The sequence below is a fragment of the Hypanus sabinus genome, chromosome X1 (genome assembly GCF_030144855.1).
Source record: "Hypanus sabinus isolate sHypSab1 chromosome X1, sHypSab1.hap1, whole genome shotgun sequence".
NCBI classification, from domain to species: domain Eukaryota; kingdom Metazoa; phylum Chordata; class Chondrichthyes; order Myliobatiformes; family Dasyatidae; genus Hypanus; species Hypanus sabinus.
This window is the reverse complement of record NC_082738.1, coordinates 42,950,695-42,965,530: the sequence shown is the minus strand read 5'-3', so window position 1 is coordinate 42,965,530 and position 14,836 is coordinate 42,950,695. Positions and strand designations below refer to the sequence as shown.

Below are 14,836 nucleotides of genomic sequence, written 5' to 3'. Positions count from 1 at the left end.
GTTCCCCGCCCTCTTCTTCAACCTGGAAGAGTACAGGTCCACAATAGAGGGCAGGGAGGCTCCAATGATGCGCTCGGCAGTCCTCTCTGTGAGCTGTAGTCTGGTTCTATCCTGCTTGGTGGTGGCTCCAAACCACACAGTGATGGAGGTGCACAGGACAGACTCAATGACTGCAGTGTAGAACTGCAGCAGCAATTCCTGAGGCAGACCATATTTCCTCAAGAGCCGCAGGAAGTACATCCGCTGCTGAGCCTTCTTCAGGATGGAGCTGATGTTCTGCTCCCACTTCAGATCCTGAGAGATGGTGGTTCCCAGGAACCTGAAGTTCTCCATGGTGGACACAGGGCTGCTGTGGACTGTGAAGGGGGACATAACGGGGGGATTTCTCCTGAAATCCACTCCTGAATCCTGAAATTCAAGTGCACCTTCCCTAATAGCATCGAGTATTTTTTCGAGATAGTGCTGCTGTGCAACTGAATAATGATATGGCAAGAACCACTTTAACGGAATTCATGGATCATTGCACTCACGATCCATTTGCAAGAACCCTGTACTATGCGGATATTCCCAGATTCTACACTTGGACTAATAAGAGATGGGAAGAAGGAGAATGGGGAAAAGAATGGAGGAGTACTCCGGGATTTTTGAAGCAAATGTTCTGGGTCTAGTGTATACCATTTCTCCAGGAAATGGTGACCTCTACTATTTGAGACTTCTTCATCACTTAAGGGACCAGTATCTTTCAAATCATTGAAAACACATGATGGAGATATCCTTCCGTCATTCAAAGATGTCTGCAGAGAGAGAGGATTATTGCAAGCTGGTGATCATTACCAGCAAACTATGGAAGAAGCAGAGATAACAAGAATGCCCAGAGCATTGACAGATTTGTTTGTCATCTTGCTAACAAACACAGAAATCAACAATCCACAGCAATTATAGAACCAGTTCAAGAATGCAATATCTGAAGATTTCTTACAAATGGAGAGGAGAACTATCAATGATCCTAATATCATGATCGATGAGAGGCATCATGGACAAGCTCTTCTGTAATTCCAAGAGAAACTTGAGAACTTGGGCAAAACACTTGAAGAATATAACTTGCCAACACCAAAAAATGGTACAATTACTCAAAGTGCTGGCAATCTGGAATTATTGCTTGAATTGCAATACAACAGAGACAGACAGCAGGAATTTGTTTCACAGAAGGAGCCCCTATTGAATAATGAGCAAAGAGAAATAGATGAATATGTGTGCAACTGCTTGGAAAGGAATCTCTCTTCAATAATTTTCATTGATGCACCAGGAGGAATGGGCAAGACATTTATCATCATCTTGATCCTCGCTAATGTTAGGGGAGATGGAGGTTTTGCTATTGCTGTAGCATCATCAGGTATTGCAGCAACATTGATGCCTGGTGGTAGGACTGTGCGTTCAAGATTCAAAATACCCCTCAAAGTCAACGAAGACGCCCTTTGTAACATCGATAAAAACACCAATACTGCAAATTTACTCCAAAATGCGAGGCTTATTGTCTGGGATGAGTGCCCCATGATTAGGAGGGAGAGATTGGACTCCTCGTGATGTATGCGGCAAGAATGAGGCCTTCAGGGTATTTTAACCATTTGCTGTGGCGATGTCTGTCAGCTTCTACCAGTTGTGAAACGCGGAAATGATGCTGATGTGGAGAATTCATGCATAAAAAAATCTTACTTATGGAGAAGCTTCATCAAGTTTCAATTGAAGAGAAACACGTGATTGAGTGAGGGAGAAGGACAAGATTTGGATGTTGGAGAAGACAAGATTGAAAAAAATTGAAAACGATGAAATCAGATTACCTGAAGATATGATTCCACCAGCAAAAACTATGGAAGAATGCATTGATTTCATCTACCCGACATTCGACAATCCTGCAGAACTGTTCTCGAGAAATTCTATCTTGGTTCCTCTCAATGAAATGATGCGAAAAATAAACTTCACATGCATTAGACGCTCCCCCGGAATCATGAAAGAATACTGTTCCTTCAATGCCGTAAGTGAAGGAGCTAACACCACTCATATTCCAACAGAACTCCTTGATTCAGTTGAACTCTCTGGATTACCACCAAATAAACCGGAATTGAAGAGGGGATCTCCCATAATTTCAATGAGGAACTTAGATCCACCAAGGTTTTGCATTGGAATGTGAATGATGGTAGAAGAACTGCACAACAATCTCATCGTAGCAAAGATAAACATTGGTGCGTTCAAAAATGACATTGTCATGATCCCAAGAATTACTCTCAATTTATCAGAAGGGGAAGATGTCCCTCCTCAACGGAGCCAGTTCCCGATACAGTCATGCTTTGCTATGACTATACATAAGGCACAAGGCCAAACCATGGAGAATGTGTTGATCTGTCTGGAGAAACCGGTATTCCAACATGGTCAGCTGTATGTGGCTTTAAGCCAGGGAAAAAGAAATGAAAACATTAGAGTATTCTTGAAGGGTGGCAGATCAACCAGAAATGATGCCATCAAAAGTGTCCTTCGTTAAACGAGGAGGAGCTATATTTGTCTTGCTATGCGTCTTACTTCTTTAACAAACTGAGTTTTTCTTCATTAATTTCCAAAGCACATCACATCAGACTGTACTACCTTTCTCTCAAAGGGTGCCCCAAAGGGTCACGCGGTTGTCTAGTTTCTCTTAAATGTTGAAATTGAACCCACATCCATCACTTCTGCTGGTAGCTCGTTCCACACTCTTACCACACTTTGAGAGAAGAGGTTTCCCCTGAGGTTCGCCTTAAACATTTCACCCTTTCACCCTTAACCCAGTTAGTTCTAGTCTCACCCAACCTCAGTTGAAAAAGCCTACTTGCATTGACCCTCTCTATGCCCCTTATAATTTTGTACACCTCTATCAAATCTCCCCTCATTTCCCTGTAGTTTACAGAATAAATTTCTAACCTATTCAACCTTCTCCTATAACTCAGGTCCTCAAGTCCTGGGAACATCCTTCTAAATATTCTCTGCACTCTTTCAATCTTATTGATCTCTTTCTTGCATGTAGGTGACCAGAACTGCATGCAATACATTAAGCCTCATCAATGTCTTATACAATTTCAACATATCACCCATCTCCTGTACTCAGTGCTTTGATTTATAAAGACCGATGTGTCAAAAGCTCACTTTACGACTATATCAAAGCAAATGGCTTGTCACCATTTTTCTCGGGAATAATTAAGGATGGACAATTGTTAGTAATTATTAGCCATAGTAAAGATAAAGTTAATGAGAACCAAGGGGGGAGATTTTTTTCCATACCTGGAATCATATTTGGTAAAAAGGGAAAATGTCAATGGTGTACAATAATCTTAAACCATTCATCTCTGACTTAGAGGCATCACTGCAGGACTTCCCCAAGTGAATCCTTCACCATCAATGTCCTGTACTTACTCTCAACCAGAAGGTTGACTGGATCGGTCACATAATACTCTGGCTAAAAGCATAGCTCAGACACTGGGTATTCTCTAGTGAGTCATGCACTTTCTGGGTCCCCAAAGTCATTCCACTATTCACAAGACAAGGGTTAGGAGTGTGATACAGCTACAAAACAATTAAAAATACAACACCATCCAGGACCACCAGTCTACTTAATTTATACTAAATTTATACTAAATTGGTTTACTCTAGGCCTTTACTCTCTTCAATTAGCTAACCATAGTTTCAGAGCACAGCATGTACAAAGCGCACCATAGTTACTTTTCACTGCTGCCATTCGGAATGAGGTACAATAGCCTGAGGTCCCACACCACCAAGTTCAGGAACAGTTATTACCCTCCAACCATCAGGCTCTTGAACCAAAATGGATAACTTCACTCACTTCAGAAATGATCACTGAACACAAGCTATGGATTCTACAACTCATGTTCTCAATATTATTTATTTACTAATTTATTTATTATTATTATTATTTGTTTTATTTTGTATTTGCACAATTTGTCTTCTTTTGCACATTGGTTGTTTGATGGTCACTGTGTGTAGTTTTTCATTGGTTCTATTGTATTTCTTTGTTCAAGTGTGAATGTCTGCAAGAAAATGAATCTCAGGATTGTATTTGGTGACATATATGTTCTTTGATAATAATTTACTTTGAATTTTGAAGTTACTTTCCAAGCCTTCTTCAATAATATTGCCACCTCTAGAAGAACAAGCACCAGAAGTTTATAGTGGTATTACCCCCTCCAATAGCCCCTACAAGTCACACATCATTCCAACCTGGAGACATATCACTCGTCCTTCAAAATACCTCAGCTCCATGAAAAACAACACCATTATGGCTCCATCGCCAATGGAATGGGAAGGCAGCTCTTAACTACTTTCTCAGAGATAATGAAATATGGCTACATCTCACAAGAAAATTTGTTTATGTTGCTGCATGTATTTTTTTTCTCTCACAGACTGACTTCATTTTAAAATTTTGATAGAGCTGCAAAAATCATTTTCTGAGAAGCTTTGTGTCCTAATTTATACACATACCGTATGTTTCAAGGTAAAAAGTAAACAATTGCTTTACTTTATGCTCAGAGTAAAGAATTATGGTATATTTGGTTTTTGATATATGAAGTTATATCATGTCGAATAGCTGCTTTAACATGAACACCGTTCACATCCAGCTATTGCGAAGCTGGAAACCAAGTAGGAAAATATGCTCTCAGAGTCATTAGTGGAATACATGATTGATTTGTGTGGTTAGTGACACTGAACCAGCGTGATCCTCCAAGGCCATACTCCACAAACTGCTTCCAGGAAAGAAAATTGTGGGAAAGATATATTTGTCTCAGTACATAATAAAGCTGATTTGAAATTTTTGGAGAAGCCTGTCAACTTAAGCATATTATGCTTGACTGACCATGTTCCATTAAGTAATTAAATTTGAGTACATAGTTGTTTATTCATATTGTTGCACCATCAATTTCCCTCAATAAAATATCTCTAAACCTAAATATAGGTTGTTGATTGCACAACTAGTTGGCAGTCTCTATAAACACAGCCACCATTCTGCTGAAGAGGCAGCAAGCTGCAATACTGTAACTGGCTCTCAAATTCCAAGCAATGCAGGGATTAAAGCCAGATGAGTTTACCAGCAGATACATCCCAAAATGAGTGGGACAAAGGCAGCTGGTTCAGAAACAATGCAAAGGCAGGGTGGGGTTTGTCAATTTACTCAGTCACTTTCAGCAATTGGTGAATGATTTGTTTTTGTGTTTTGTTTTTTTTCTGTTTTGTGTCATAGGTATGTTTGTAAAGAGATATTAGCCATGAGGATTGTCTTTAGGTAGGTTATGACCCTATTTTGAGAATTCAGCTCAAATACTGCAGGATGTGCTGCAGACATAAGCTGATATAATACATAATTTCACATGATTAAGATCTGATATGAGACTACCAGCTCTATAATTATCTCCCAAACCTGACAAACCAGATATTTAATATCTGTTAAAATGAAAATACGTTAAAGACATCCTATTATAAAATATTTTCTGCAGAAAATCAACATATTTTCAATTTAAGAGTTTTACTTGCTTTTTAGAAATGATGATTAATTGACTAGTGTACCATGTATAAAAGTTTAATTTAATTCCCTTATAGAAATAATTGCAGAAACGTGGTAATAAACCCACGTTATTGTTTTATTTGCCGAGTAATCATTAATAGGGTATAGTTGATCACATAAATTAGTATTTTCACGTACTTTGTTATTAATGTAGCCTTATTCTTCTTTTGCTTTGCAAAATTTATCAGAATAAAATAATACTATCTGCATTAGAAATAGTCAAAGTTTAAGTCTCAAAAAGATTTCCACTTTTCTCATTTAAAGTCAGAAGCTTAAAATTTAGCTTTAATAAATTCATTATGCTGTATAAAGGCACATGCAATTAACTTTCTCTTTTCGTCAGATGAAAAAGATTATTCATTTGATTGACAGCAAAACTCCCATCAATTTGTTCTCTGGCACTGGCGATCAGGTGAATACGTCATCGCTGCCAGGAACTCAGATGATTTCGCAGTTGAGGTGATTACAGAAACCTTTCGTTCCTCCCTCCGTTCAAGTTCCTTTTCAAAAGCGCCAGCGTATATGTCTTTCTGCAACTTGTTGAGGGAGGGAGCAGGCACAAAGGAACAGCCGCGGGGGCGGGGCCCATGCTCGGCACCTCTCAACCAACCTTGGTCCCGCCTCTGCCCTTCGCCGATTGGTTATCATTCTACGTCATACTTCGTGGGAGGATGCAGATATTTGCTTTCAAACGGTCGGTTCGACTGTCAATCAAGGTGAGCAGGCTAGGTTGTGAGTGAAGTTTGTAAAGGGGGGAGGGAAACTGCGTCAAAAAATATTCATTGAAACCTGTGATTCAACGGTTTTCCAGGAATTTTTTGGAGTCGAAAAGGATCAATTGTGTGACAAAATATTAGCTGGTCGGCGAGTGGACCGAGGCAAAGATGTTTCAGCCCTAGTGCGAGGTGTCAGAAAGTTGGGATTGACAGGCTGGAAACTTTTGTTGCTCTTGTCGGGAGCTACCGGTAGGTGCTGGTACAGGCCCGAGACCTGATGTTCCCTTATCACCACTAAAGATGGTTCTGGAAGGGGTATGAGGTGTTAATTGCATGAGAAGTATAATTTATTTTGTGAGGATGTATTTATGTCTTGATACTTGGAACTTGGCATACAGAAAATTCTAACCCCCAAAAAATCGCAATTAATCATGTTCAAATCAACTGTCTTATGTACAAACAATAGGCTACTTGCTTGTGAAAATCGCTGCACTTTTATTATAGATAACATTAATTGAAATGTTTTCATTCAGCCATCGGTTACAGGAAGAGTAGTGCCTACTTTTATGTGAAAGGAAGTTGATTTATGCGAGCTGCAATTTATCATTTATAGTTTAGTTCTGTTGGACTAACTTTTTGGTGAATAATAGTTTTTTCAAAAAATACAAATGTAACATAATACAGACGAGCGCAATTAAAGTTATGTTTGTCTCCAGTAAGTAGCTTCTGATACTTGGAGCAGGTTGTGGAGGGCTAATCTGAAATTTGTTGGAGGCTTTATGCATTCTAAGTCAATACAACTGTGTTCCTGTTCAGTAGATTACTTGCCTTTACTATATCATGTAAAATGTTTTTAGATTTGCAAATCCAATTTGGGTTATTTTTGAATTATCTTAGATACGAAAAGAAACCCCGGAGGTAGTTTACTTCCGTGATGAAGGTCGGCTATCTTAACTGCATAGTAAATGCTGCAGAATTTCAGAGAATCCAGCGTGTTGTGAAAGTGCATGTTTGATATTTAATTTATTGGTCTGTTCTTAATCTATTACATAAATATTTCAGTAATGTTTGTGTGTGCTAAAAGTAATACAGAAAGGATGGAACTGTTGCGGTATTTGTGTACTTTCATGATATAAACAGCTGCTTCAACAAGTGTTGGCATTTTAATGCAGAAATAACCTATTTTGATAGTGTGATCTAGAGATTTAACTGGAAGTAATCAAAGCTGAATTAGTTTTGTAACTTCATTTTTAAACAAATCTTATTGGTTGTGTTTTCCATAACGTTTTTATTTCTGTAAATAAGTGCCATCTAACCAAAGAGTTGACTGAAAATGGCTTCTCACAAAATAACTAAGTTATTAAAGTCAGGAAATATTTGAATACCAAGCAAAATCCTACTGTGTTTTATGTGCATCTGAGAAATTTATTAGCATTGTAATCCCTCAATGATTTTGATCAAAAAAAAGCCTGTGTCCATCTTGCAGAATAACTGATGAAACATTTGCTGCAGTTTGTTAAAGGGATTTTGTGCATAAGTCAGCTGGTTTAAAAAAAATCCTTACTAAATGCTTTGAAAATGACCTTTTTGGTCAGTTTTTTATTTGCTTTTCAATTGATTTAGATGTCTTTGGAATTTCCAAGATCTTTAGTGATTTCCCCTTAATCTAAGCCATTACATTTCCCACCTCCCTCTCTTCCCCCTGCCAATCAATTTTCATTCCTGTTATCTGATTCCCTGTTAATCATTTTGTTTTTCAGTATTAGAGTACCGAAAAGACATCCTGTCTCTCGAGAAAGCCGTGGAGAGATCATTTTGATTAGTCATTTGAGGAGATCAAGTGAAATAACATTTCTTTAAATCAGTGAGTAATTTTTCTCCATCTCCATTTCACATGGGGTTGGTTCTGTTCTTAAAAATGATTATCACACGTGGGCCCAAACTATTACGAACCACGTTTCTGTGGTTAACTTTTGTATTAAATCTATTGCTAATAGATGAACAGGTCTGTATGGTATTCTCATGCTAATTAATCTCAGAGCAGCAAACTCAGTTTGGAAGTATCACATGTCAGTCAGAGGAAGGGCAATTCAGAATTTGACACTTCAAACAAGCTATTTGGGCAATGCAAGTTGAATATAATTTAATTTAGTCCACAATTGAAGCTGAATATTGTAAAATGATTTTGAAACTAAAACAAAAAACGTGAAGTGTAGTATTTTGCTTCAGTTTACAAGAATGAGGAAGGATATTCTGCTTTTAGCAGTCATTTGCTGGTAGTGCCACAAGTTCACTTTCTCGTGAGTAGGAATACCACAGCATTCCCTGTTCATCAAATTGCAAAAGTCCTGGGAATTTGAGTATATTACAAGTTTCTTCATAGCACTTAAGCTAAAGTGAGATGCATTGCCCAAAATTATTTTAAATTCTGCAGTGAGTTTTTTTCTTTTTCATTGAAGATGGTGTATCAAATGGTATTTGTTGATTTCATATTGAACTTGTATAATAAGGTGGTTATGGTCTCTAGAATAGACGTTTTGCTGCTCAATTTTACCATCAAAACAAGAAATCAGCAGATGCTGAAAATCTGAAATTAAAATGAAATGTTCTGGAAATACTCAGCAGATCATGCAGCATGTGTGAGGAGACAGAGTTGGCAGAAATTGTGATGCTGGTGTGATAGCTGGTGAATTTCAGCTCCTTTATTTAAATGAGACAAGTAGAAAAGTGGGGGTACAACACTGGAATGGTGCAATATGAAACATTGCATTTGCTGGAAATGTGAACTGTGTGAATGCTGAGCAGACTGGCAGTATGGTGGAGAGGAGAAAAAATTGTGACATATGCAGGCAGTAAGCCTTTCATCAGAACTAGCCATTCTGCACCCAACTGTTATAGCTCACTGGACTTAATCTCAACAATTTTAACAGCCCTTCAGCATTTGTCACCTGTTCTGTCTTCTTCCCTATCACAGACAGCTGTTTATGAAATGTTAAACTTACTGGATTTCTAACTATTTTCTTGGTTTTGATGAAAGATCTTTGACCAGAAGCATTATCTCCCATTTCTGTCCTTTCAGATGTTGCCTGGCCTGCTGAGTATTTTATTTTTAATTTGCTTTCCTTGTGCTCTTATGTCATGTTTAAAGTCCTATTTTTAAGCCATAGAATTTGAATTGGTAAACACTTTAATCCTGCTGAAATTAAGGTCTTGTATTCACTTAATGTATTGCTTCAGTTTTGAATAATTTTTGGAAAGGTATCATTTGCTACAGGTGACTGTTAAGGGGAGTGGTGTGGGGATGAGTTCATACGATTATATTCAGAGCTCTTAAACTAGTAAGTAACTAATCAGTTCCCTTGGATATGCTAGTGGCATGATCAAGTTTTGTGAAAGTTAATGGCATTTTGTTCCCATCTTGTATGTGTGGGTGCAGGTGAGTGGAAGGGGGAAACAAATGTGGAAACTAGAATCATTCCATGCTTTGAAATGTAAATACAGTTTAACATTCCCTCAGTTCTAATCAACAAGCTTGAAAACCTAGGCTTCTGCAACTGGATCCTTAACTTCCTCATCGAGAGACCACAGTCACTACAGATGGGAAATAACATCTCGCTGACAATCAACACCAGTGCACCTCAAGAGTGCGTGCTTAACCCACTCCTCCACACCCATGGCTGTGTGGCTAGGCACCACTTAAACACCATCTATAAATTTGCTGAAGCCACAACTGTATTGGGCAGAATTCCAGATGGTGATGAGGAGGTGTACAGGAGTGAGACTGATTAGCTGGTTGAGTGATGTTGCAACAACAACCTTGCACTCAGTGTCAGTAAGATTAAGGAATTGATTGTAAACTTAAGGAAGGGGAAGTCAAAGGAAAACACCAGTCCTTATTAAGGGATCAGCAGTGGAAAGGGTGAATAGTTTCAAGTTCCTGGGTGTCAACATCATATTGGGCCCAACATATTGATGCAGTTAGAAAGAAGCACAACAGAGGCTATATTTCATTTGGAGTTTGAGGAGACTTGGTTTGACTCCAAAGACTCTTACAAATTTCTACAGATATACTGCAGAGATCATTCCTTATTGGTTGCACCACTCTCTGGTATGGAGAGGCCTCTGGACAGGATTGGAAAAAGCTGTAGAAAGTTGTAAACTCAACCAGCTCTATCATGGACACTAGCCTCCACAGCATCAAGGACACCTTCAATAGGTGATGTCTCAAAAAGATGGCATCCATCATTAAGGACCCCTACAACCCAGGACATGTCCTCTTCTCATTACTACAATTAACAAGGTGGTACAAGTGCTTGAAGAGACAAACTTGCTGTTTCAGGAACAGCTTCTTTCCCTCTGCCATCAGATTTCTGAGTGGACAATGAACACTACCTCAATATTTTTTGCTCTCTTTTTGCACTACTTAATTTATATATATCTATATCTCTCTCATATATATATATATTTATTTATTTTTCTTATTATATTTTAGTTTTATTATGTCTTGCAATGTACTGTTGCTGCAAAACAACAAATTTCATGACACTCACCAGTGATATTAAACTTGATTCTGAGTTTTGCATTGTCATTACTCTTGTGGAATGAAAAGATTTCATAATGATTTAAAAATAAAAAGCACATAATTTAACTTCATCCTTTTGAGGCTTTTTAATTACACTACTTAACTAGAGTAATATTGAGCAAAAGGTTGACAGCAGCAGAGATTTGTTTAACATAATTTTAAGAATTGTGTTATGCTGCAAATAATACATTAGATACCTTCTCTGCAGAAAGACAAATAAGATTGATCCTGAATTTCTCTTTTTCTTTTCACTCATCTACTAATCCAAAAATAATTAGAACGTAGCACATCTAAAAGTAGGTTATAAAGTTGGCACAACATTGTGTGTACTGGTCTATGTTCAAAAACAATTCTATAACTTCTAAAAATGACTTGTTCAACTATTAAACATCTTGCTTCATGAAGTGACTTTTGCATCTAAATCCTTGACCTCAGAATCAAGGATAATTTCTACTCTAGTTTTGTGGCTTCTGAGGTGGCTAACTAGGCCAATATGGAAACCACATTCTCTTCCACAAATGGGGTAGAAGATGCAGACAAGTGAGTGGCTTGTGAGGTAATGTTCCTTCCACTGTTAAGGGGGCTTTACCCAGATTATAGCATGAATTGCAGATATTGAGATCCATTAGACATCAACACAAGAGGTTCTGCAGATTTTGAAAATCTTGAGTATCACAGAAATGCTAGAGGAACTCAACAAATCAGGCAGCATCTATGGAGGGGAATAAACAATTGGAACTGGAAGGAAGGGGAAGGGGACAGAAGCCAGAATAAGAAAGTGGCATAATTACAAAATCTGCAACTCCAAAAGTCAATCCACAAAAAATGGCCTTAACCATCAACCAATTCACTGGCAATGTCATTAAAATTAGCACAGTAACAAAACCAGTTGCAAATAAAATTATTTAGAGATCATGTTACTGATCCAATTATACATCATATTATAAACCTTATATACCACTAGATTGTTCAGTTTTTGATCTTTCTATCTTGTGATTATTGACTGCTTAAACTTAATTCTACACCCTTTAGAGAATAAGAGAAGTAGGATTGATTTCGATGTATTTTGTAAATCTGGTGCTTTATTTTACCTAGTTATTCTGTAATCTATTGATATAGAGGGGAAAGGTCTTGTGCTTTATGTATCTGGTCATGGAAATGGGGGAGGGGTGAAGAGAGAACTGTTTAGATATTCACCATTGTATTGGGCATAGAATTAATTGCAAGAGCTTAGAGTTGAACTAATCCACTTTCAAATTGAGTGGCCCATATGACCCTTTGATAAAGAGTCAAGTATGAAAGAATATGGTTACACACAATACAGGTTTCATTATGACAATCAAAAACTATAGATGCTGGAAATATGAAAAAAAAAGCAAAACACTTTAAGCATTCAGCATTTCAGGCAGCATCTGTGGTAAATGTTAATGTTTCATGTTGAAGACTATTTGTGAAAACTGGAAAAGACTGAAACAAGTGTGTTAAATTCAGAGAGGGTGCTGATAAGATCTCATTAGATCAACCAGTAAACTTGGAGATCCTTTCTAAATGTATACCAGTAAAGCATGAATTATATTCTTAAAGATGTGATTACAAAGGAGAATTAAATCGCCGATTATTAACACAACACTGCCTGTTGAGGTATATAGTATTGTTCGCAATTTGCAACTATATTTGCACGCTTTTGGCTGTTGATGCTAAATATGAGCTTTGCCCTATTTGCATTTCTTCTATATGTGGAAATGATTCTATTGACACCTGATTTTTTTTTTGTATTGTTTTATTAAAATTATTCATACTATAGCTAAGTCATTTGTTTTGCCTTCCATGGCAGTGAAGGATAGTTTTTTTTCCCCCTTTGAAATTCAAATGTCTGAAGTAATTTGGAGAAAATTAAGTAGGAAAAGAGGGTGAGTTTTGAAAGTTTCACTTCATTCTCTGGATTTCCTTTAATACCCCATAAAATTTACACCTGGATTAATGTAGGGTAGCAAATAGATGGTTTTTCATGGCCTCTTCAGGAGACCATTATAAACTCTTGGAGATTAAAACTACTGCCATTTGCATGGTGTCTCTCAAGGCTTGTAAGCAGGTCCTTTGACCTAATTTGTCCATGCTGATCAAGATGCCTTACTGAGGTAATCCCATATGCCTTCATTTGGCCCTTGCCCCTCCAAACTTTACTTGTCCATGTTCTCACAGACCAGAATATTGAGTTAACAAGTTTAGCAAGTTCAAGCTGGAGGGGTGAAGAGAATGTGTATTGAAACTGATTTCATGTTTCCTGATGTTAAAGTGGATGCGAATGTGAAATTGAAGGGGGCTGAAGAAAAGTTGTTGAGGAGCACCAGTGATAAAGAAGTAATTTCTGGTGATTTCCCCCCCCCCTCCCACCCCCCCCGCACATGACTTTATGGATTAGAATGGAACCAAAGTATTCCTGAACAGTTAGAGTGGGGGTTCCCAACCTGGGGTCCACAAACCTCTCAGTTAATGGTAAACCTCCATGGCATTAAAAAAAAGTTTGGGAACCCCTGAGCTTAGAAGTTTTAGAGGATGGGGTGGTTAATTGTGTCAAGCTGCAGATGACCCAAAAGGCAAGGAAGGCGTAAACAGTTTTGTCATTTGTTATTTTTGAGAAGGGTGCTTTTGGTACTGTGATGGTGTTAACCAGAATGGTTTGAACAAACTTTTTGAAATGTTTTAAGGATAAAATAATTATGGCCAGGTCAAATTTTCTTTATGGAAGATAATTGTTCTAGACATGGCAGCAGGTTTGTTTTCACTGCTGTTGTGGAATAGAGAATGTATATTAGTGCTCTGCTAAAGGGCATTGATCCATTTTAGCACTCTTACCCTGGGGGAAAATGCTTTTTTCTCTAGTTTATTTTTAACAAAACAAACATAATTAAAACTTATCAGCTTGATGTTGTTCTTTGCAAATGCAATGTATAAACTTATTTTCATTTCCTTTTTTTTGCCTTCACCGTTAAATGTGTGTGAAATGAATATGGGTCAGAAGATAAAGAAATAGGTTTGGCTAGAATTTCTAGTTCTGGCAAGCCCAGAGATAAACAAAAAAGGAAACCAAGCAAAGAATGAGGCCCTATCAAGCCAAAGGCCATTGATTTCTTTTGGTATATAGAATGTCTTGGATTATCCGCACAGATTTCTAAATTTGTGTTTAAGGAAGTGCTCCCAGTTTCTGAATAATTATTACATGTGACTTCTTGAGGGTGTGTGTGTTCAAAGGTTTTACCATGGCCTAGTGCATCTCAGGTTGAAGCATCCAAAGCCCCTTTGATGATTGTCTGTATCTAGTACCTTTTTGGAATGCAAAGTATATTGTAGGCAGTGAAATTATGAAATATAAACAATATTTTGGAAATAACTGAGTTGTGCATGTTCTGTGGAGAAGCATATCTTTTGAGTTGATGACTTTACTCACTCTTAAACACGTCATTCAACAAAATCTACAAATATGAAGGTGATTCTCTCCACTTACCTTCGTATATTTTTATACTTCCTTCATTGGTGTGGGTCTTGTTACATTTACTTTTTTATTTCATTATATTAAAATACAATCTAGGCTGACATTTTTTAGTACTCATTTCGTAAGCACCATATCAAATTCATACCTCTGACCTCTGTCTTCAGTTCAATTACTTCCTTTTTTTGTCCTAATCCCCTTTTCCTCTCCTCACCTACACTCCTAAAGTTTAATGTCTAAACTTGCATTCCTCTCTGTAATTACAGAAGTAAATCAAACTATGTTCATCACTGTTGGCAATGTCTAGTCCCGCAGTAAATAAAGGAAAATCTTTGCAACTGTATTTTTGCTAATGTTAGTGTTAAATGGATGAAAGTTTTAAAATTTATACATTTTCAGCCTGTTATATTTGTCTTTGATTCTTTTTCTCTGTGAAATTCTGTTCTCTC

The 14,836-nt window shown here is 37.5% G+C and overlaps 1 protein-coding gene across 4 annotated transcripts in view; it reads left to right on the top strand.

The window, feature by feature from the left end:
• The first annotated feature begins 6,308 nt into the window (after positions 1-6,308).
• Positions 6,309-14,836, top strand: part of stat3 (signal transducer and activator of transcription 3 (acute-phase response factor)) — a 43,929-nt gene continuing 35,401 nt past the window's right edge. For 2 of the 4 annotated variants that reach the window (XM_059956477.1, XM_059956478.1), the window contains exons 1-2: positions 6,310-6,564; positions 8,076-8,179. The gene's annotated coding sequence lies outside the window, so the exon portion shown is untranslated. Of the gene's footprint in view, positions 6,565-8,075; positions 8,180-14,836 lie in introns of all 4 variants that reach the window. The other 2 variants (XM_059956476.1, XM_059956479.1) reach the window with 2 other exon arrangements.